Here is a 25573-nt window from a genome sequence, read left to right on the forward strand (position 1 = left end):
CTTTGGTTTTTAGACCAAGGTTTGGTTCATTAATATTCCCTGTGTAGTCACTCTGCTTAGGGAATCTTGAATCAATTGAATCTGTGGATTGATGTCTTTCATCAACTTGGAACATGCTTGTGTATTTTCACTTCTGATATCTATTCCTCCCCACGTTCTGTGTACTCCCCTTGTAATCACAGTCCATGTGTCTTCTAATTCTACCCTGAATTTTCCAATGTCATTGACCCTATGGTTTTCTTGGGAGATTTGCTCTTGAACCATCTTCCATTTTAGTTAACCAGCCTTTTGCTGGAATCAATGCCTTCTTAACTCCTTAAATTCTTAATTTCACTTCTAACATAAACACAATATAACTAGAATTTTTTTAAAAAATAGATAGCAGAGCAGTTTGACAATAAGGAGAAAATGATTTCCATTTGATACAATAAAACTCAAACAGATAGGAGAAAATTATATATTGGATCATATTAAGATATATGAGGAGCCAGTATTCATTAAAATTCACCAGTAAGACCCAGTGGGTGGAAAACCTGAGTATCTTGTTCTTTGTACTGATGTGGACTACATTTTGAAATGATAATAATTATATTTCTTGGGTTAAATAAAAATGTTATAAAATGGAGTTTCATCTGTTTGTATTTACTTTCTGTAATATGTGTGCTGGAAAATTTAAATGACATAGGTCACGTTGTGATATCCCTGTTGGTCTTGGTGGGATAGAGGCATGATGTGATGGTTAACTTTAGGTGTCAACTTGACTAGACTCAGGGGTGCCCAGATAGACTGTGAAGCATTATTTCTGGGTGTGAGCTGAGGTCAGACCTCTTTTTTCCTACCAGTTCTGTGTCCTGGAAAAGCTGCTGTGCCTCTCAAGATCTCCCCAGTCTCCCAAGCTGCACAATGAGGATTGGGCTAAAAACAGCTTCCTAGGGGCCTCATCAGGTGTATATGTAATAATACGTACAACACCTGTGGGCTGGTGTCACATGTGTCTAATGCACACACTTAGAGATGGATGAAGTACAAGGAGTAGGACATCACATAGAATACCAGTCAGAACTTCTCTAGGTCCCAGATGTGTGATATTTGGTAAGTCACTGCCGCTCTGAGCCTCATTTTCAGGTCTGCATCCTGAAGGGGCTGAAATTAGAGGAAATTCAGACATTGTGATCCACTGGCATTAAACCTTCCACAGTCCCCTGTTTTACTCAGAATCAGTCCCAAGAGCCTCATGTTGTTCTATGTGGTGGGAGCCTCCACAATGTTCCCAATGCTCCCTGCCTCCTGGAGTGCACATCCTTGTGTCACCACTAAGTGGTCAGTATCTGGCTTCTGAACAACAGAACACAACCAAGGTGATGGGATGTCACTTCCAAGTTTTAATTACAAAACGTCTGTCACCTCCCAATTACTGGCTTAATTAGGTTCCCTACTTACCTCCCTCATTCTGTTTCCATCTCTCTCTCTCTCTCTCTCTCTCTCTCTCTCGCTCTCTCTCGCTCTTACTATCGCTCTCGCTCTCGCTCTCTATCAAATCACCAGAACTGGGAGAGCAAGTGCTGATGTTTTCAGTTGCACTATGTAGAGGCTCCATAGGAGAGAACTGAGGGAGTGTCCAGCCAACAGACAGACAGGAGCTCACACTCTCAGTCCAAATGGATCCTGACAAAACCCATGTGAGTGATCTTGGGTGGGAATCCTCCCCCATTTGAGACCTGTTGAGACCACAGCCCCTGCTTCACAGAGACTTTGAGGCAGAGACACCGGGCTAAGCCATGCCTGATGCTTGGCTAACAGAAATTGTGAGATGTTATATATTTGTACTTTATAGGTGGCAGGTTTTGGAGTAATGTTGTCACAGAGGAACAGAAAGTAACAGTCTACCATGTCCCAGGATCCAGCCTGATCACCCTCCTCTCTTCACTCCTTTCTCTTCTCAGGCTCCCTCAAGCCACACTGGCCACATTTCTGACCTTCCCTGGTCAAACTCGCTTCTTCCTGTAAGTCTCTGCACCAGGGAGCCTTCTCCTTGACACACTAACTGTTCCCAGACCTAGGGAGGGTGCTTACACTTGTCATTCTGGTCACAGCAAAGGTCTGAAATGCCTCAGGGCAGCCTTTCAGAACCTCCTAGCACAGTCTCTACCATCACAGGTCTCACATCCAGAAGAGCATTACATGATTTCCTCCTCCTTCCTCCCATTGAGATAAAATGAGTGCTTGAGGAAGGGCTGTCTGCTTCGGCTGAAGCAGAGGCAACTCCTTCTGGTTATACCAGGCACACGACTGTCTCTTCCAGGCCGAATTTTTCCCACCACGAGTCCACTGTTTAAGGAAACCGTCATTCCCTCTCTTTCATGGGTCTGGTTTCCCCAAGAACACAGTGAACCATCCCTTCTCCCTCTGCTGCATCACCATAAACCCACAGCCAGAAGATAAGCACCAGGTTAAAATACCACCAGATCCTGAATTCAGTCACTGCTGAAACCCTCCCATCAATGTTGTCATTCAATGGTGACTCCTGAGGACACCTTTCCCCTGAGATCCACTCCCAGCCTGTTCTCAGCTTCTTGCAGTAACACTGAGATTTCCCCAGATTCCTCCCAATCTGGGCAAGAAAAATTCTGAAATGTTCTCTGTATTAATTTTCAGGGACTGGGGACATTGGTAGATGTAATTTGAGTGTGTATGTGCAGTAGTTTCTACGCAGGTATTTATTTTTCAGACACAGATAAAATAGTGTGACTACTCAATGCACCAAGAAAATGGATAACTGTTCAAATTTTTTCATGATGTGAAGTCTTTAGAGAGTAAATGTCGTAGTTAAGAGCACAGACTATGGAGCTAACTCCTCATGTCCAAATTCCAGCTCAATCCCTTCCTAGATATTTGTATTGACCGAGTTATTTACCTGATTGGTGCCTCAGTTTCTTCATCTCTCAGTTGGCAATAATGATCAGCATACCTACTTTGTAGGTTTATGGAGAGTATTAAAGGAGTTAATGTTTGAAAAATGCTTGGAACACCTAGTGTATTACCAGTACTGTAGCTATATATTATAAATAAAATTTAGAAATTCTTCTGACACTGCCTGTGAGCCCCAGAGGGTGAGAGTGTTGCCTGGATGTATGTAGAAAGCACTCCATGACATACGATGAATAAATGAGTGAACAACATTGGCGAATGCATTACCAATGTCACCTATGTCACCCTACAGGCATTCCCAAGCCAAATCACATGTAGACATTCCTGCTCTGTCCTGCATCACATTCCCTGGAGGAATCACTGGGGCTTCTTGGACCTGGTAACCGTGCCCACTAAAGGTTCTTTTCTGTCAGCAAAGCCCAGTCTTTGTCCAATTGCTGCAGCTCACAGGGTCTGCACTCTGATCCTTTTCTTCACTCGAGGGAGACGTGCCATCCCCAGAGCTGGGCCTGAACTTTGGAGAAAATGCTTCCATGGCCTGGGGCAGGTAGAGGAGCGCAGGGACAGAGTGGGATTTGGGGAAAATTGTCCAGGTGTTGTCAGAAGGGATGGAGGCAGGGCATGTGTCAGCAAGGACTGGTCTGGTTGGTGGGCCTTGGTGGTTAAATAGTAGGGGGGCTGGGAAGTTTTGTAGGTTCTAGTATAATACAATCAATATGACGGTCATGAAATCAGAATCAGCCTAATTAAGTCCAAATTAACCCAATGTCAGCTGTTCCCTGACTGGCTCTCTAATCCAGTAGTGACTTATTTTAAGGGTTGTTCATGTTCTGTCATCTCCTTTTCATTGATTGGCTGGAGTAATTATTCTTTACATAGCCGGTGTATTTTTACATAGTAAAGAAAAAAGGAGTTTTAAAACAACCCTCCTTGGAAAAGTCTCCATAACATATTGAATTAATAACAGAAGCCATGACAGGAAATTCACCATATATCTGGATCTTTAGTCTCTGGTTTTAGATCTTCCTAACTGGTAAATTACCTTGACTTCTTACTTCTTTCTTGAGGTTAGTCCACTTAGGACTAAGTAAGAGTGCAACCTCATGGCATTTGAGAAGTAGTGGTGGGACTCTAGGAGGATGTGTGTTTCATTCTGTCAGTGTTGTGTGTGTGTGTGCATGTGCGTATGACAGTTTTTGTTGCATCTTGCAGTGTGGGCCAGTGTAGACTCCTTTTCTAGGGAAAAAATTTCCCTAACCACTTTCTCTGGGCTTTATTTTCGCTGATGGCTTCACTGGTGCTGTCCAACAGTAACATTAAGCACTCTATATTATGGAATTTAATATTTTTTTAGTAGCCAGATTTCAAAAAATGAAAACAAACAGGTAAAACTAACTTTAATAGTATATTATAACCCACTATAACCAAGATATTATCATTTGTGGGTGCAGTCTATATAACATTAATAATAAGATAGTTTACATTTTTTCCCTGGGTTTCATAAATCCAGTGTATACTTCCTACTTACAGCACAATCTCCATTTTTAAGTTGAGTTTTTTCAGACATAGATTCTCTGTACTGAGATTTAATGTTCACAGTTGTCAAATAAGAGTCACATGTCTAAGTTGACCCAAACATATTTAAGAGTTTTACACTTGAAGATCATGTTAGATGAATCATGAGAAGTTCCTATTGAGATGGGTAACAAAGGAGTCATTGTGACGTTACAAGGGAAATACCCAGAGAATGGTGAGGGCAGATGGAGTGTGGAGTGGTCTGAGGAGGTGGTTGGAGGTGAGGCCACAGAGATACATGATGTAGATGACCTTTGCTCAGTGGTTCACACCTGAGGGGAAGGAGTAGAGAGAGCAATTTCTCTGTGAAACATCAGGCAAGTTAAGGGACCTCGAATATGTATGAAGGAAAAAGAAAAGTGGGGACTATTTGAAAGAAACTTTGTGAAAAATCAAGGAGCAAATATGCCAACACATGAAAAGGAAGTAAAATTTCCAGGGCCGACTTCGTGGCTTAGCGGTTAAGCGCACACGCTCGGCTGCTGGCGGCCCGGGTTCGGATCCCGGGTGCGCACCAGCGCACCGCTTCTCGGGCCATGCTGGGGTCGCGTCCCACATACAGCAACTGGAAGGCTGTGCAACTATGACATACAACTATCTATTGGGGCTTTGGGGGGAAAAATAAATAAATAAAAATTAAAAAAAAAAAAATTTCCAGGCATTATGGAAGCTTCCCAGTCGATGCAGATGATTTTGGATTTACAGTGGTACCAACATAATCACATTGTATGCTTTTCTTAGCAGTTATCAGAAGACCAGCAGTAGTTAAGGTATCGCAGATAATAGGGATCTTTTGAGTTTCAGGTTTTACAAGGCAGATATTATGAGCAGTCAGGAATTGTGGATCATTCCAAGGGAATTATTGAGATTACTGACCATGGAATCCAGGAATGACAGAAAAAGGAGACGAGAAATTGAGGTAAGGATATGGAGACCTGGCATCATTTCCATCTTGAGGAACAGGTACCTGTTGTATGAGTGTTTGAGTAAAAACTGGAAATCAGGAATTTCTGGTGGGTGAATATGTTTTCTCAGTTATTTATTATTGAACAAGATCATCTGGGTTGATGGAAACATCTGGGATATGAGAGTGAGTCACTAGGAGTGGGGTGAATGATCATTTCACTACTGATTTAAGGTCTAACGGAGCTATGAACACCAACTGGTCAATGGGTTAATCAAATGAATAGTCATATAGTACAGAGGAATGGTAGGATTTGGGATTTAGAAAAAGACTGGCGACCATGTGTCCTGACAGGGAACACCAGGGCTTTTGTGGTTGAGAGTGACAAGGACAAAAAGAGAATCAAGTCATACTCATAAAGGAGAATGTCTACAAGATGGAGGAGAAATGACCTGCAGTAGTCCTGAGTTTTGACCTCGAGCTTTCTGTTCTTGACCCAAATGTCTTTGATGATGTCCCAGGGCACAGGTCAGATAAATCCCCACAGGGAGAGAGGGAGGGTAGAAGTACAAGACATCTGAGATAACTGTCCTGAGAAGGCAGACTTCAATCATCACTCTGATCCACTTTCACAATTTATTTTTATAAGGTAAGAGGAAAAGAAGTATGATGGTCAAATCATCACAGAGGAAGCGACATGATTGTGGAAACCAATCCAACCCAAAGCCTGGTTTGAGCATCTCCATCCCTTTGAGGATGTCCAGTTACATATTCAAGAGGCCAGTTACTAGAATCACACCCCATCCTGGCAATGAAGTCAGATGCCTTGGAGCAGCCCCAACAACTCTGCTGGCAGAAGAGACTGCAAGGTCTGCAGGCCTGCAGAGTGCAGGAGAACTGTTAATTCCTTTGGACCTTGCCAAAGCCCTGCCGAATCTTGCACCTAGTTGCACAGGTGCATCCCTGCCAGCTGTGCCCACAGGTGGTCTGAACTCCAGTCCCATGCCCACCCCTGCCCGGTCTTCAGATTCGGCAGAGATGATCCCAGGAGCTGGTCTGTACATCCCACAGCTCCTTTGCAAACAACTTCTGGTGACTGAGGAGGATATCAGGAAACAGGAAGGGAAAGTGAAGACGGCAAGAGAGAGACTGGCGGTAGGTAGCACTGATGCAGACAGACTCGCTAGAGAGGCAGGGAGAGTGAGGGGCCAACAAGGACGTCCCGACAAACACGATGAAGAAAAAAGAAGACGGTGCAAATGACATGGAGCTCACACTACATTATGCCTCTGCAGGGGTCCTGATGTCTTCTTGCTTTGAGCTCTTGAAACTTTAATATATACCAATACTTTTCTTTTCTTCAATTCCTTTGCATGACAGAGAAGATGCAGACAGTGATCCTTCTGAGGTGAGAGATTAAGTTTCAGGTGAGGAGAGAAAGGAGATCTTTCCTTTTCGTGTTGTTCTCTCATTTTTCTTTCCTAAGTGTGTTATTTATTTGTATTTTAAGGTCAGCAGAGAGTTATGAAAGTCATGGGGGTCTTTAGAGTTTTGCCCTCACAGTCACAGAGAAAACCTACCTAGTCTGAATGGACTGTGCTTTTTGTGTAATATTCCAATAGACCCTGACATAACATTTCACTAAAGAGCTGTTGTATCTGTCTTCTCAAGTAAGATATTCACTTCTAGATCTCTATTTTTCTGTTTTCTGTTGCATGTTGATTGACAATTGCATATAATGAAATAGCAGCCTTTCCCTCATTGTTTAGATCTGTATGGCTGGAAATCTGACACGCCATTCGGGCATCTTGCTATCAGGAGAAAGACTGTTCTCAGCGTCATGAGTCTAACAGTGAGCCACTGTGTGCTGGGATTTGTCTATTTGCTGATCAAGCCTGTTGGGTTATTCAAATCCTCTTCATCGTCACTGTCTCCTGGCCGACAAACTTACCAGCTACTGAGAGCAACGTGTTCAACAATAATGGAGTATGTTACTATTTATATCTTCCCTAAAAAATGAGTTATTTTTTAAATGAATCTTCTCTCCTCTATTCTTCGATGTAGTAATCATCTGGCGTTTTAGTTAAATGTGTTTTTAATGTCTTGTTTTAAAACTAATACCAAATTAGACAGACTATTCTTTTCCTTTACTCACGACTCCTGTTACGTTTTTCTGGGTTCACATTTCTTCCTCCTGGTGAACGTTCTTTACCGGTTCTTTCACTGCAGGCGTGTGGGAGGTCAACTCTGAGTCTCTCTGTCTGTCAGAAAATGTCTTTATTTCTTTCTTTGAGAGATAGTCTGGCTAGGTGTTTAATTCAGTTTTAGTAATTTTTTTCCTTCCTTATTATTTAATATTTCTGAGTCTCCATATCTTTAGCTATAAAATGGGAATAAAACCCTAAAATGGTGAGTGTAACTGAGATAATGCACGCAGAGCCTGCCAATCATGTTCCTTAGCAGATATTAAGTAGTCAATAATGATAGCTATTATTATCATTATTATAATCCTCAGAGAGTGCATTCTAGGCAAAGGACTACTTATGACAGAGAATGTGAAGCTCACAGCCAGGAAGTCTGAGTGAGCGGCATGACTGTGATTTTAATTCTTAGCCCTTGGGTATCTTCAGCTGTGGTCGTCTGCACAGTGTGCACAGACAACATAATCTGTTCCCACAGACCCACTGCAGGACAGGACAGCCTGCCTCACGCCTGGGATGCTCTGGGCTGCTTGTTGGGGAGCCTCTGCTGTGAGTCTACTTGAACTCTGTGCAGAGAAAGATGAAAAAGGACTCTTTCTTTTCCCTCGGATTTCTCCCCCCGAGTTTTATTCAGTTTCACATCCAGAGCAGACACTCTCTTTCCAGAGCCTTGGTGTTACTCTAGGATTCAGGCTTCCCAGACAGCTAGTCATTTCAGCTCCCAAGTCCCAAGGTGACTGCAGAGTCATGTCTGACCCACTCCTCCCATCTTGGCCTGTTTCCCATCATGGAGGACCCATGAGTGTGAGAGGAGCCAACGAGGGAGATTGATCTGGAAGTCCCGGGTGAATCTGAACTTCAGAGGATTAAGCAGAAAAGGGGAACCTGAGACTGTCGGGGCTTCAGGTTGTGGGGAATATGGAGGAGCCAAGAGGGGTTTATACAATGTTATAAACCAATTTTACCACAATAAAAAAAATAAATAAAGGAAAAGAAAGGAGCTGATGATTCATAGTTCATGAGAGAATCTCAATGCAGCTTGCATACTCAACTTTCATAACTGTTAGAGATATTCCCACATACACACACGAACTTACATACAAAATGTCACTTCTTTGCTTAGACGGACCACAAAAACTTTCCATTGCATTTCTGAATCCTGGGTCAATATATAGAGGGGAAAAACCCACTGATCACCAAGTCCGCTTCCTTGTAGACACCAGGCTTTATGTACTCAAAACAGTCAGAATAACTCATTGCGCACATGGAATACAGAAATTGCCTGAGGAGGGGCTGAAGAAGCAGAAAGAACATCCCAGCTGTGACTCACCAGTTTGAGGCAAAACCCCTAGTCAGTGGTGGGCAGAGGAGCAGAGCTGGAAGGAGACCTACAGTGTAGCCCTCTGCAGGGAAAGTTTACCCCTGTGCAGGGTACATGTTGCATCTAAAATTGCTCTGCCATTCAAGCCCATAGAAATATTTGCTATTCATCAGAAATAACAAATGCCCAAAAACTAGGGCATTGTCAGAAGCAATATATGTTGGCTCAGATCTCCCCTCAGAGTTGTTATGGATCAGAGTTGCTTCTGGTCTCCTCTGCCTGTCACTCTGAGTCCAAGCCCACCTGGTCACTGCTCTCAGTAAGGAGCTCAGGGGTCTTCCCTGCCCTGGGGCTCTGCATCTGGCACCTTGTGTCCTGGTAAAAACAAAAGTTAAAAGCATGTTTGAGCAACATCTTCCATCACAGTTGCCAGTGATTTCATCAGGGCTGGGAGTCAGCAAGGCTCTGGGAACTACCCCATCCTGAGACTGGATTCTTTCTTCCCCAGGCAAACATTCTGTTTCTTGCAATTAACTGAGAGATGTTGCATCCATCAGAACACAGCATCAGAAAGAGTCAGTACTGCGATCAGCAAAAACAGCCCAGCAGGATTCCTGTGATGCCCAGGGAGGAGGTCACTGACCAGCCCTTGGGTAACCCTTAAGGGTACTTTATGGCACACATCTCCAGCCTCACCCTTAGGTCTATTTGACCATTGTCTGAAGAACTGGTCTCACTCACAGTCCAGGAAATGGATATCCATTATCCCAGTTCATATCAGTTTGGCAAGTGATAAAATAAAGTCTAAATTCACATAAATTTACCCCAACCTATTCCTTAGACCTATGTCCTGTGCCACACTCAATGACCAGTTTATTACTCAGTGGACTCTGGCACTGTTTTCCTATTTCTCTGCTAATCATTAAGGCAAACATTTGCAAGGGTTCTTAGTATTTAAATATTCCTCTCCTTCAAATCACGTTCTTTTCTCAACTCACTTCAATCAGGTTTTGCCCACTATGTCACTCAATCTGTTCTCGTTAAGGACAATCAGCAACTTACATGAAGCCCAATACAATTGTCATTTTTTATCCTTATTTTATTTCACCACACAGCAGAATTTGACCCAGCTGATGGCTCGATCCTTAGGACACTCATTTCTAAGTGTTTTACTTTTTCTAATTTCTCTCTGTTGTTCCTACTTTGTGTGTATCTCTCACTTGATCTCCTGTATGGTACTCTCTTTACTTTATTCACCTTTAAATGCTTGGTTCTTTTCTTTCATGGATCTTCTTTTGTTTTCTGTTTAAGAATATTTTTTAATATGCCTCAAACAATGAAGATATTTGCTATCTTCTGAAGTTTTGTTGTTTTACCTTCTACTCTTAGATCTAAAATCCAGTGCAAAATGATTTTATCTACCTTGTGAAGTAGGAATTAAGCTTCATTTTTAATACAAACATCTAGTTGGTGGAACACTACTGATTAAAAAGACTGTCCTCTGTCTACTTCTCTGCAGTGGCATCTTTAACATAAATCAGAGTTCCATATGTCAGCATGTCTCTTTATGGACTCTATATTCTGTTCCACATTTCTATCTTTGCACAATGCCAAACAGTCTTAATTACTGTAGCTTTATGGTAAGTCTTGATATCTGGCAGTGTATATCCTCCAAATTTCTTCTTTAAAAACACCTGGAGAGTGACATCAGCAACGTGACAGAGTAAGCTGTTCCCTTTGTCTCTCTCCCTGCAAACTGCAATTAAACGCACATTCATTGATCAGTGGAGGAGGATATGCACACAGCACATCAGGATGCCTGAGAGACCTACACAGCTATACATCAGAAGAGGGATGGACTAGCCCCCGGGAGGTGGTGGAGATAGGTGAGCACTCTATGCCCCCCCAGGATCCCTGTACATGCATGCAACTACTCTCCCAGCTGGAGCACTCATAGCACTGCTATGGGTGGGCTCACACCTCAGCGTGACTGCAGGAACACCTGACAGCATCCGTGAGCCCCCAAGTGATTGCTGCTTTCCCATCCTGTGGGAGAGCCCAGAGTGCTGCCGTGGTCCCAGGGAGTAGCCCAGGCTCAGACCCAGTGGGGAGGCCCTGCCTGCCAACCCCAACAGCTGGTGCAACCTAGGAGGAGATGGCGGCAGATCTGTGCACCTGGGTGAATGAGCTCCCAGCTGCCACAAATGCCCATAGTACTGCTGCAGCCCTGAAGTGGGGAGCTCATCTTGGCAGGACTGCAGGAGCAGCCAGCAGCAGCTCTGAGCCCCCATGAGATCACTTTGCCATTTGGTGGGAGAGCCCACATGGCTGCTACAATCTCAAGGAGTGGCCCAGACTCGGACAGGCACAAGTTCCAGGGGTTACAGCAAGCTCAGAATACATAGCTTCCCCCAGGGGCGGCAGGTGGAATCTGTGACCAGACACTATCACTATGCGAAGGCACAAATCCACCCCATCAAAGGGTGTGAAGAAATATATTAATACTCCAGACCAGAAGGAAAAAGACAAACACCCGCAAATCAATCCTGAAGGCACAGACATCTACAATCAAAATGACAGAGAATTCAAAATAGCTACCAAAAAAAAAAAAAAAAACTCAAGTTACAAGAGAACTCAGAATGACAGTTCAATGAAATCAGGAACAAAATTAATGAACAGCGGGAATTCTTCACAAAAGAGAATGAAACTATAAACAAAAATCAATCAGAAATGTTGGAGATCAAAAACACAGTGAATGAGATACAGAAAAATCTGGAGTTCTTAAATAACAGAGCTGATATTTTGGAGGATAGAATTAGCAATCTATAGGACAGGAATATAGAAATCTTCAGATGGAGGAGGAAAGAGAACTAAGACTAAAAAGAAAGGAAGAAATTCTCTGGGAAATATCCAACTCAATTAGGAAATGCAACATAAGGATTATAGATATTGCAGAGGGAGAAGTGAGGGAGAAAGGACCAGAGAGCTTGTTCAAAGAAATACTAGCTGAGAACTTCCTAAACCTGGGGGAGGAGCTGGAATTACAAGTAAAAGAAGCTAATAGAACACCTAATTACATCTATGTAAAAAGACCTTCTCCATTAGTAAAGCTGGCAAAATCCAATGACAAAGAAAAATTATTAAGGGCGTGTCTTGACATGAGTACAGCCATGTTTGGCCGCTCCATTGACCTACAGCCACCAGCACAAAAAGAAATACAAAGCTGCTTTCTGCGTGGTGGGAACTGGCCCTTCTCCCACGGAGAGAGTTACAAGTTGTAACATTTCAAGGCTCTTGGAGCATCGTAGCCCAGAATGGACTGGCCATCTGTGCCGGGCTGAGATGATAACCAAAGAGAACAATGCACGTACACAACTACTGGGCTGGGACGTTAGCCAGGGGGCTCAGTGCACGTACGCCGCTGATAACCATTTGTACATGGAAACACTAAATGCTTGCTCTGCAAACTCTGTAATTGCTTACTCTAAAAATTACTGATGGTATAAAAACTGCTCGAAACTGAGCCCTAGTGAGAGTTCCACCTGTGGAAGGGACACCTTGCCCAGGACGTGTGATCCTTGCCCAGCCGCGTCGATTGACAGAGCTCTCCCGACAGTGGGGCGTGGATGTTATGAGTAACTGATTTGATGTAAAGCAATTGATTTGATATAAAGTAATTGATCTGATGTGTTCTCTTTTTGGTCAACCTGGTGTTTCTCTTTCTGGTTGATTTGTGTCATTTCTCTTCAGCCGATGTGGGTGTTTTCCCTTTCCAGTCGGGCTGATGTTTTTTCCCTCTTAATATTTGACCTATTTGGATCTGTTTGCAGACTATCGCCTTCACTATCCTCTATATAATAAAATATACCTTCAGTCCATTTGTTTGGAGTGGAAAGTGTCTTTTACGTCTCCGATCGAATCCCCGAACCTCTCATAACAGTGCCCGGGATCCGAACTTGCGAACCCTGGGCAACCAAAATGGAGCACGCACACTTAACTGCTACACCACTGGGCAAGCCCCAATAATTTCTATCTTTTTGATGCTCTCTATTTGGTAAGAGTTCCATTTCCTTTAGTTCTTTGTACATGGTTTCCTTTATCTCTTTGAGCATACTTAAAATAGTTGATTTGAAGTCTTTGTCTGGAAAGTCCCTTCTTTGGGGACAATTTCTGTTAATTTCCTTTTCCTGTAATGGGCCAAGCACTTTTGTTTCTTTGCATGACTCATTTTTTTTGTTGTTGAAAACTGGACGTCTGGCAATTCTGTAAATCAGATTTCCCCCTATCCCTAAGTTTTGTTGTTGTTGCTTGTTGTAGTTGGTGTTGTTTGTTTGGTGACATTTCTGAACTAATTTTGCAATGTCTGTATTAGTCATGTGTGGCCACTGAAGTCTCTGTTTTGTTAGCTTAATGGCCAGCTAGTGATTTGTCAGAGATTTCCTTAAATACCTAGAACCCAAAAACGCAGAGTCTTTGCAAATGGTCTCTGTGTATATTTTGGAGCAGGCTTTCAAAACTCAATCAGGCGATTGACAACTCTGTCTTAGCCTTCACTTCCTGCTTGTGCAGAGCAGGAAGGTCAATCAAAGGTGAGGACTTAGTGCCTTCTCAGGTCTTTTCGGAGCATGCACCCAGCCCTGGGTATGTGTGTGGTCTTACGTATACCTAGGAATGGGTATGTGCGTGGTCTTACGTATACCTAGGAATATGTGGGAGGTTTTCGAAGCCTTTTTTGTCCGAAACATCTTATTCCCTGCTTTCCTCTTAGACTTTTTGGTTAGTCTTTTGTTTGGTTCAATGGTTTTCCCTTGCCCCAGGCAGCAGTGGCTAATACATTTAAATGTGTTTGGCACATGCCCCAGCCCTCCACCCTTCATAGCCACCTCAGCACTGAGAGAGTTTGGAGTTAGACAAAATAAAAGCAAGCCCTTTGAGCCAGTCATTCAGGGAGCCACCAGACAGGTCAAAACAAGCAACCACAGCTCTTTGAGAAGAAAATCCATTCTGCTCCCTCCAGTAGTAGGAACACAGGCTGCTGTCTTCAAGGTGACTGCCATGGTGGGGAACAGGTGATGGGCCAGGGTCAGTTAAAGTGTCACAGAGCTCTCTTACCAAATTCACTTCTTTGTTTTGATTAAGCATTGTTCTGGTTGCTGTAAACTTCTTATAACTCTCCAGTGTTCCAATCAAGTTGATTCTGACAGTTTTTACCAGTTTATTTGCTGGTGTTTTGTAGAGTGTTGGACTTTGAGAGTTACCTACTCCACCATTGTCACTGACATCACTTCTCACAAGTCTTTCTTAAGCACCTTTATGTTCCTGGGTCTGTGCTAGGAATTAGGAATATGGTGGTGAATGAGGTCTGTGCTGGGAATTAGGAATTAGGGAATTAGGTCCCTACCATCCTGGAGCTTGTGGTCTAATGCCTTCCCTATCAACTGAAGATCTACTCCTTGGCCTGACTTCATGTTCTCCATGGATAAAAGCTTTGGGGCTTTTAAGTCTGTATTTGAAACTAGGCATGAACTTCTGGGACCAGTTATCCCCCATCACCCTGGATATTGACTGAGGATGCTTACATTTTTTTTTTCTTGGTGAAAGATAGTTTTACTATATTTGTTAGAATTTAAGGATAATTGTACTGCTGCTCCTAAAGTCACACTTGCTCATCTATAGAAGTGTGGGCCTCAGTTCCACGGTGAGGCTTCTTGTCCCATGCAGAGTCCCCTACATCATATGTCTTTTCTCCATGTATAGGGAATCAAGTTGATAAACCTAGTCTGCTCTCCGAATTGGAGCAAGAAGATAAAGTGAGGACAGAGGAAAGAGGAATTCTCCCAGGCACCGGGGCCAGGTGAGCACTAGGTATATATGAGTCTTTGTCAGGAACCTCTCTGTCCTGTGGCTTGACAGTTTGGAGTATTACATTAGGAAATGTCCATCAGACACATTTGTAAAATGCTCTTTTTTTCCGACAAGAAGGCCAAAAACGTTTAGTATGAGCCTCCTCGTGGACCTCCTTTGCTTTTTCTTTAACTTTCTGTTCATTATCTCATACTTTACTTTGGCCTCAGAGGGGGGAAAAAGATCTCTCTCTTCCTTCTTAAATTTAAGTCTCATATGAGCTCTTTGTCTAGTTCCTTCTCACTTTACATTCCTGACAATTCCTTCTTTCCATCAGCATCAATTTCAATATTTCTAGAGTCTTCTTTAATACAAACCTAAAATTTTCACACTCGTGTCCCTTTCATTGCAAACCTCCTGAAAATCTCTAACCCCTTCGGGTCTACCTTCACTAACAAGTGCATTTTACCTTTTCTTTCCTTTATCAACTTAAATTTCTTTTCAATTTGTTTCGGATTTGGAGACTCTTACTTAAAGTCCAAGGGTTAACTTCTAAGCAGCATGTTTTTAGAGAAGAACAATCTAAAGGTTTAAAAATGGTAAGATTTCTGATTTTCCACAGTAGGAAAATACCATAAATTAGAAAAGCCACAAAGTTACCAAGGGATTCATTTTCCCAAGAAAAAGTTGTCCCTCTGGAGAGATACCCTGAAACTCTTGTGAATTTGGAGAGAAGCATAAGTTATCTCCAAAATGTTTTCTTCCCTGAGTGTTCACAAAAGTAAATGTTTCCATAAATGTGACTCAGATATTGAGTGTTTCAAACATAAATTTGTCTTAAACTTATCAGAAGATGCTCTGTGAATCTGATAAGGACTTATGGCAAAGCATCCATCTTTTTTAACTTCTGAGAACTCAAACCAGCAGAAATCATATACAGGCACTCAAAGTGGCAAAAACACCAATTATAATGATGTTATACATAGCAGAATTCCTGGAAGAAAAATTCCTATGATAGCATTGAATATTAAAAATATTATAAATTATAGTTAGCATTCATTTCTTAATCAACAGGAGAGAAGTCATCTTGGAGTGAAACTCAACGAGTGTAATCAGTGTTTTAAAGTCTTCAGCACAAAATCTAATCTTATTCAGCACAAGAGAATTCATACTGGAGAAAAACCCTATGATTGCAATCAATGTGGCAAATCCTTCAGCAGCAGTTCTTACCTCACTGTTCATAAGAGAATACATAATGGGGAGAAACCCTATGAATGCAGTGACTGTGCGAAAGCCTTCAGTAATCCCTCATCCCTTAGACTGCATGTGAGAATTCACACTGGAGAAAAGCCTTATGAATGTAACCAGTGTTTTCACGTCTTCCGCACTAGATGTATCCTCAAAAGGCACAGGACAGTTCATACTGGGGAGAATCGTTATGAATGTAATCACTGTGGAAAGGCTTCAGCATGAGCTCCTCCCTTACTGTCCACAATAGAATGCATACAGGGGAGAAACCTTATGAATGTCATGATTGTTGTAGAGCCTTTAGGAAGAGCTCACATCTGACACAGCATGTGAGAACTCATACTGGAGAAAAACTGTGAGTCTAATGAGTGTGGGAAATCCTTCACCAGTAGTTTTTCTCTTACTGTGCACAAGAGAATACATTACAGAGAGAAACCCTATGAGTGCAGTGACTGTGGGAAAGCTTTAAATAATCTCTCATCTGTTAAGAAACATGTGAGAACTCACACTGCAGAAAAACCCTATGAATGCAATCATTTTGGGAAATCTTTCACCACTAACTCTTACCTTTCTGTGCATAAGAGAATTCATAATAGGTAGATATGAATATAGTAACTGTGGGAAAGCATTCATTGATCTGCCATCTCTGGGGCATCTTCGGGACTAACATCGGATGTATAAATTATTTGTTGTGTAATAAATTATCCCTAAAATTTAGCGGTTCAAAACAACAAGCATTTATTATCTCACAATTTCTGTAGGTCAAGAGTTAAGGAATGGATTAGCTATGTAGTTCTAGCTCAGGATCTCTCATGAGAAGCAAGATGTCAACCAGAAATGCAGTCATCTAAAGTCTTTGGGACTGAAGGGTCCACTTCCAAGATAGCTTACTCACATCCCTGGCAAATTAGTGCCAGTTGTTGGCAGGGGTCCTTCAGTTTCTCCTTATGTAGGTCTCTCCATGGTGCTGAGTATCGTCACAATATGGCAGCAGGTACCCTCCAAAGGAAGTGATCCAAAGGAGCCCATGCAGAAGCCGTAAGTCTTTTATGACCTAGCCTCAGAAGGCCATATTCTCTCTTCATCTGGATTGTGTTGGTCACCCAGACTGATCCTGCCACAGAGTGGGAGGGAACTACACAGGATATGAATACCAGGAGACAGAGATCACTGGGAATCCTCTTGGAGTCTGGCCTTCAGTGAAGAAAAGCCTTCAGCACACCCTCATCCTTCTAATCTGATCAATATGGAGTAGCATTCAATAACCCACACGTTAACTCACTCTGGAGAGAAGCCTTCTAAGTGCACTGTATGTGGTAAAACCTTCAACACAAACTCTGACCCTACTGTGTGCCAGAAGATGACCTACTGGGGAGAAACCTAAAGAATGCAATGGCTATAGGAAAGCCTTTGGTGATAGCCCTAGGGAGTCACGTCACAATTTACACTAAGGGAAAACTCTATGAATATCATCAAAATGGAAAACCCTTCAGAGGACCCTCATCCCTTAAGACACACATGAGAAACACACTGCAGAGGAACACCCTGTATATAAGGAATGTGGAATGGCAAACACTGGCACTCTCCCCTCTAGTCTACGCTGCTCTGTGCAGGTTGATGGACTATATCAAAGAGCTCATTTGCCTTAGGCTTCTGTTTGGGTTGGTCAGTGGGGAGCCCAGTTAGGAGATCAGAGGGTTGGAGAAGAGTGACTCCATGCCATGACTATATCCCTGCAGGAGAACTGGGGTCCGGGTGTTACCCTTGAGCTCTTCTCAGCCCCTGTGGTGCAGCTGTCTCCCCTTTGCCCACTATGACCCCAGACTCACTCCCTCCCCTCCCCTTTTCTTCCTTTCTCTTCCAGTGACTGAATATGCAGTATCCCTCTTTGGTTTCCCTACACCCTAGTCCTGTTAACATGAATCATTCTGGCCTAGTGACACATCAGTGCACGGAGAGCATAATGAAAAGTCTGTACCATTTCCTACAGGGGCCCCAAATAATCAGGATTCATCACATCACTGACCTCACCTTCCACCACTCTCCTATTTGCTCCATCCACTGTAGCCATACTGGTCTTGCTGCAGCTCCCTCACCCCAGCACAGTTCACTGTCAGGGTCTCTGTACTACCTAGATTGATATCCCCCAATGTAGCCACATGGCTCACTCTCAGTTCACTTAGGTCTCTGCTCAAGTGTGCCCTGAACAGAGAGGCTTTCATTCTCACTCTAGATAAATGAGCAAGTCTCCAATTCCCACATTTCTTATCATTACTGGGAGATATTCATCTCAATAGCACGTATCACTTCTCTGTCTCCTACCTTTGAAGTGGTGCAGACTGTATCTCTATTTACCATATCCACCTGATGCTACAAATATTTAAGGCTAAGGTCTCTTTCTTGATTACAAGCTTCAGAGAAGAATCTCAAATTTTAGTATTTGATGGTATCTACCACACAGTACTTGCTCAATCATCTAAATTAAATAACTATCTGAGGACACAGAACTCTAGTTCTGAAAGCAGCAACAAGAGAGATGTGAAATAGCTAACAGAAGGTTTTCATTAAGAAAAGAGCCCCCTACTATTTTTGTGCCTTATGCCTCAGCTCTGAGAGATACTGTAGACATTAGATCCCAAAAGCCAGTAGCGCGTAATTACCCAGAACTTTTCACGTCTGTGTACTTTAATCCCAAAGATAACTTAGATCTCACTTAATCTATCCACACCAAGGAAACTTTTGAACGCAGTTTAACATTTACTTAAAGTTGACTTTTGACTAAGCAGTCACCTCATATCACAGGGACAGATAATATACTCTTAATTATGAAAAGCAATTTTCTCAGTCATTCATACATAAGAACGTGATTCTGGTACAAGAGATTCCTAGAGTACCTCCTTAAAATCTGTGGTTCTGACCAGTCCATTCACATGGACTGTATTACACTCCCAGGGGTATCCCTCAATACAGGTAGCATTTATTCAGCTATGCTTCCTTTTTTCTCCTTCCTCCACCTGGGACTAAACCACACAAAAACTTCAGCAGAACACTGAATAAACCTCAGGGTAAAGAACTGCAAAGCTAGGATGTCCAACATTCTCTTTATTAGGGAACTTGCACATCTTTGTTGGGGACTATGACCTCTGTAAAAAACCTTCCTCTCCATCATGCCTCTGGATACCATTTGTTCTTCCTTCTTTCAGAACTACATCATTTCTCATCATTATCAAGAGGACAAAACTTAAAGAGCTCTGTGAAAACCTGCCATACAGCCCACTACTTTAGTCCAATAATTTGCCCAATTCTATTTTCTTTCACCTCACTTGCATACCTACATGCCCCATGAATTTGAATATACTCACTTCTTTGACTGTGTATTTAAACCTGGCTATTCCATTATCACCTCTAGGTCATAATATCTTTCTCCAAGTTAATTTATAATTTTAAAACATGGCAAGATACTGAATGACTACAGGTGAATAGCTTCATATACATGCATATGAATTTAATATGCATACAAATCTCCTGGGAATATTGTTAAAATGAAAATTTTGATTCCATAAATCTGGGACACACAGGGGAACTTTTAGATGAAGGAATCATTCTGACAGTACTGTGGCGGAGAATAAATGATTCTATGCATTTGTCAAAGGCCACAAAACTGTGTAGCACAGAGTGTATGTAATATGTGCAAGTTTAAAAAAAATCAACCCATGTGACTGAGTATCCCAGGATGGAATGCAAACTGTGACAAATGAATCTAACATTATTATAAATTTATGATATCACCATACTGAAGGGGGTTGGGGGGCAGAAGCTAACTTGAGTAACTTTGGAAAACGGGTGTTTTGACTAGAAACTGTAAGGCTAAATATAATAGGAACTGTACACTGTATGTAAACACTGTATTCTAGTTGGTAAATTTGTTTCTTCTGTGAGAATAGCCTAGAAATTCTGCAACTGCTTTACCCATATGCTGAGGGTGAAGAGTATGGATGGCAGGTAGAGGATGGTGGGAACCAGGTTTCTCTGTTGGAGATAGAAATTATAAAGGAGCAAGAAAGGAAGGTTAGGATGAATCCTGTAGTTCAGGATTATAGCTGGAGACATCAGTACAAACTCAAGTTTACCTTAATATGTATACAGATGGACAGATATAGAAAAAACTATAGATATGCCGACATACGTGGTTTACTATATATACATATGTTACTAGCTCTGTCTGCTTTGTCTGCTGAGAGGGCCTAGAAGTAGTGACACCTGAGTAGCAATGAGCATACCCCGCACCCAAATCTGCTTTCTAATACCCTTTTCTCCAATAAAAGGGACCAGAGCTCTTTGGAGAAATGAGTGACTCGAAGGCAAGAGAATGGGAATGTGTAAAAAGGACACAGAAGCCAACTCGAAAGAAAGCTCACAACGGGCAAGGCTAGAACAATTTGAGCAACAAAATAAATTTATTGGATTATAGCCCAAAGTATAAAATACATATACATAAGTCCATGCTTATATAAATGAATGAGTGACTAAACGGGGGAGCAGTGACTTCTCTACAGAAGAATTCCATTATAATATATGTAGACACTCCCTCCCAGCAGGAGACGGAACTTAATTCCCACTCCCTCCACCCCCTTGAGAGTGAGCCAGACACAGTCACTTGCTTCCAAAGAATACAGCATGGAAAGGGAAAAACAAACAGTAACTTTACAGTGGAGAAACCTGGCAAATACTACCTTGGCCAAGTGATGGACATTATCATCAACAGTAATGTCACGTGGATATTATGCTCCCCATACGATGTGACTGGAAGAACACTTCATCTCTGTGATATTCGTGCTAAAAACTGATAACCCTAGTTTATCCTAACAAAAATATCAGACTAATCCAAACTGGGGGACATTCTACAGGACACCTAGCCAGTACTTCTGATGACTGTTAAGGAAATCAAACAAAGGCTAAGAAACTCTCACAGAACAGAGGACACTGGAGAGAGCTGACAATTAAACATAACATGGTACCCTGGGTTGAATCCTGGAATAGAAAGAGAGCATTAATGGAAAAGTCAATGAAATCCAAGTGAAGTTTGAAATTTATTTTTTTTTTTGGTGAGAAAGATTAGCCCTGAGCTAACATCTGCTGCCAATCCTCCTCTTTTTGCTGAGGAAGACTGGCCCTGGGCTAACATCTGTGCCCATCTTCCTCCATTTTCTGTGGGACACTTGCCACAGCATGGCTTGATAAGTGGTGCATACGTCTGCGCCCAGGATCCGAACCTGCGAACCCTGGGCCGCGGAAGGACAGCATGTGAACTTAACCACTACACCACCAGGCTGGCCCCAATAGCTTTTTTTTTTTTTTAATGGTTATAAATCTGGTTTCTCCTTCTAGAGAATGGGACTCATAATACTGTGAACACCACAGGAGTTTTGTGAGGATGAACTGTGATAAATTCACATAATGCACCATGTACTGTGCACCATGCCTGGCTCAGTCAGAGTTAAGGGCTCAATGATTATTGGTTGCATTATTGTTTCTAGAGCAATGAAATGTACCCAGCCTCTTGATGGCAGGGCCTATGACACCGTTCTTTGGGAGTTCCCAGAAAATAAAAACGATGTATATCAACATCAGTAACAAAAAAAGCGGCAAGGTGCTGAATGAACCGCTTCATATATATGCGTATGAATTTAATATGAATACGAATTACTGGAGAATCTTGTTAAAATGAAGATTCTGATTCAGAAGGTCTGGGCTAGGGGCCAAGGTTTTACATTTTGAACAAGCTCCCAAGTGACGCCAATGCTGCTGGTCCAAGGACCAAAATTGGGGCTGCAACTTTTCTATTTCTGCATGTTTTTAAATTTTCCTTAAAAAAATACAAAAAAGTTTTCTCCATCTATTCTTTATCTCTTCACCACAAAAAATACTCTTATTTTTAAACCCAACTATATCATATGTAACCCACCAGTTGTCAAGATCTCAAATAAGCAACTATTTCAACAGTATAGTCTTCCCCGCTTATACGCAGTTTTGCCTTCTACAGTTTCAGGTACCTGCAGTCAACTGTGGTCTGAAAATATTAAATAGAAAATTCCCAACTTGGTAAGTTTTAAATTTCGTGCTGTTCTGAGTAGCGTGATGAAATCTCGCTCCATCCCACCTGGGACGTGAATCATCCCTTTGTCCAGCGTATCCACGCTGCATAAGCTACCTGCCCATTAGTCACTTAGTAGCTATGTCAGTTATCAGATTGACTATCGCAGTATCACAGTGCTTGTGTTCTAACAACCATGGACATCATCTGCTTATGACATCCAACCATCAACATCATCATGGCTCAATCATCCTCCTCATGTATTGTCAGAAGGTCAATATTAACCTAGCGCTACATCACAATGCCTAGTTCACCTCACTTCATCTCAACATGTAGGCATTGTATCATCTCACATCCTCACAAGAGGAAGGGTGAGTACAGTACAATAAGGTATCTTGAGAGAGAGAGACCACATTCACAGAACTATTTTTACAGTATATGGTTATAACTGGTCTATTTTATTATTGTTGTTGTTAATCGCTTACTGTGCCTAATTTATAAATTAGACTTTATCACAGGTATGAATGCATAGGAAAGAATATAGTATATACAGGGTTCTGTATTATCCACAGTTTCAGACATCCACTTGGGGTCTTGTAACACATGCGCCGTGGATAAGGGGAGGCTACTGTATAAAAAAGGGGTAACTACACATTAATGTTTGCCCCCACATGATCTCATACCTATGTAGATAAAAGTAATGTCTTGCAAAGTCAAGTCATATACAATTCTCTTAGCCTTATCAGTTAAAAAAGCCTAAATACTTTACAGTAACCTAGATTAACCACAATCCTAGGAAATTGTGTGAAAATTTTAATTTGGTAAATTCTGTTTGGAAACAGAGTATCCTATTACTAAGGCTCCTGCTTAACGATTTATTGAGTTTTCAAAGGATAAGAAGCGATCTTAGATGATCTTAGATTTAGTAGCATATACAGGATATTTGAGAGAAAAAGAGGAAAAGATGAAGAAAGCACATGCTGAACTGAGAAATAGGGAATAACAAAAAATGAGATGTAAAAGAGTCATACTTTCCTGCAATTAATGACATCACAGAAAATTTTAAAAACCAGTTTCCTTAACTCAATGATTTCTAACCATTCTGGCTTTGTGATTTCACACTTTCCCATCCTCCTTAAAATGTTTCTTAACACAAACTTTGGAAATTTAAAAAATGACATTTTTTTTAAAACTCTGAGATAACTGCAAAATAAGCTCAGCAAACACCATTTTAACTGGTATTGACTTTAAAAATTGTTCAAATTTATTTAGTGAAAGAAACTAACTGATTTTGATGGCAAGAAATCTTTCTGGTATGTGTATACATAAATACAATGTTTCCAAACACAGTATACCATAGTAGAATTCAACAGGACACTAACAGATCCATGGTGCAAACTGCGCCCTGTGTTCAAATTAACTCTGAACTGGTTTTCCTTAAATGTCACAGGTCACTGAGGCTCCAGGGCTTCTCAAAGCCTCTAAAAAGCCTTTTAAACTCTGAATTTCTAAAAAGGAGGTTTTCATTGAGAACATTTCCAGTGATCATATTCCCTATTCACTGCGTACCCAGAACACTTTACAAGCTGAGATCCAAAGATTCTTGAACCATAAAATGATAATTAAAATATTTTCTATAAGCCAAGGAAATTGAAGTGTTACAGGTCCACAAAGCTCAATTGCCAGCTAGAGATTAATTCTAAATGGTTGAGACCATTACAGCACATCACTAACCACCTGCCTCACCCTGTAAGAATTTTTCAAGAGCATAATAGATAGAGACTAATTAAAGTGATTCAAAGAAATTCTCAAATTTACATGGACAAACATATTATTAGAAATTTAATCTACAGGCAAGCAGAGAAATTCTTCTGAGCATTAAGCATGTATCAATCATCCAAAAATGAGCAAAATATGATAATATATTTCTGGTCTTTACCCATAAATCTAGTCCTGGAGTAAATCATCATTCAAGATAATTTTAAAATAAAAAATATCTACCCAGGATTTGAAAAATTTGGTTGCAAATAACACATCCACACAGTGAGGAAGTGATGCTCTGAAATCTTCCCATAGTATCTTCAGAAAGCTTAACTTCAGTTACATAATAAACTTTGTGCTGAGCTGAAACTGATGTACAGGTGCATCCTGACCCAGATTTCTTAGTAAATAAGTTTCAAAACTGTCCGTTATAGCACAGCCCAAGAGACATTTTCCTACGTATTCTTCTTCCCTTCAGTCAATGGTTATAGAGAGCTTTCTACATGGAAAGAATCAAAAAACCATTTTTTTAGTAGAAAGCTAATTATACCAACCAAAAAGTCTAAATGACTTCTTAAGTCTATTTCATTTCATAAACTTCATTTTCATAAAGGAAAAATGAAACGCTAAAGCAAAAATACATTTAAAAATTCTAGCCAATAAAAATCAAATTTTACTTTAAAAACTATTTACAGTGTATCTTAATTTTAAAAGGAGAGCATATTTCTCCTCTCATCACTCTATATTAACATTCATAGTTACTGAAACTTTTGTTGTTTGCAACAAAATCCCTATGTCTGCAAAGTTCACCTCCTCACTCTTTTAACTAACTAGGCACAATCTCCCTTCTCTGTACTGCCTTGTTATAAAAGCTTTGGGGAGGGGGTCTCAGGGTTCGTAACAATGACAGTAGAGCAAAGGAAAAGGATAGCATAACAGCCGTAAGGAAGAAAATGAAAGCAAAATAGAAGCAGGTCTTCCTCCTCCTGATAAACAAACACCAAGGCAGTTGAAAGAATTAGATAACTCGACAACCATACTTCTCAGAAGCACATACCTTGTATGGTAGAAATGGTGACTCAGAATAATTACAGAATATGCTTTGCAATTATTTTAAATGAGTATGCATTATAAAAGACTCCTGTAAGTAAATCTGCTTTCACAGGGTTTAACTTTTTTCAACTATACCATCTAATTTGACTTACTACTCACCTTTGCTTTACCTATGGCAGTAAAATATATAAAAGATTACTCAAACAGGTAAGCGGTCAGAACATAACAACACGCGATCTCTCCGCATACTCAACAAGAGGATTTACTCTCAAGAGGCTTACTTCCTATTTTCCAGGTAGTTTTGTTCCTGTGTCTCCTCTAGGTATTTCTACCTATCAACCATTTCATTGCTCACTAATGAATAAGACAATGCGGGACAATGTGACTCTCCTATTCACTTACTATAGTCAATATACCTGTAGAGATCTGAATCAAAACTGAGATTCAAAAGTCTTCTAATTTACCTCTCAACTCTGGTGATTCAAAAAGTTTTAGATAACAGAGTTTGACTAGAATCACCAGAAACTCTGTTATCTAAAATTTTATTACACATTGTAAAAGTGATAGGATGAAACTTCAAAATCATTTAGTTCAACTCTTAATTACTTTACAGTTGAGAAATCATTCAGAGAACTAGTTAGATG

General features: G+C 41.2%; 1 long non-coding RNA gene across 3 annotated transcripts in view; it reads right to left on the minus strand.

Annotated features, from left to right (window-relative positions):
* LOC131401784 (uncharacterized) overlaps window positions 1–25573 on the minus strand; it is a 34886-nt gene that overhangs the window by 5165 nt on the left and 4148 nt on the right. The window contains exon 3 of one of the 3 annotated variants that reach the window (XR_009217961.1): window positions 973–1143. This is a non-coding gene — a long non-coding RNA (uncharacterized LOC131401784). Of the gene's footprint in view, window positions 1–967; window positions 1144–25573 lie in introns of all 3 variants that reach the window. The other 2 variants (XR_009217959.1, XR_009217960.1) reach the window with 2 other exon arrangements.

This window comes from Diceros bicornis (assembly GCF_020826845.1).
Source record: "Diceros bicornis minor isolate mBicDic1 chromosome 16 unlocalized genomic scaffold, mDicBic1.mat.cur SUPER_16_unloc_1, whole genome shotgun sequence".
NCBI lineage: Eukaryota > Metazoa > Chordata > Mammalia > Perissodactyla > Rhinocerotidae > Diceros > Diceros bicornis.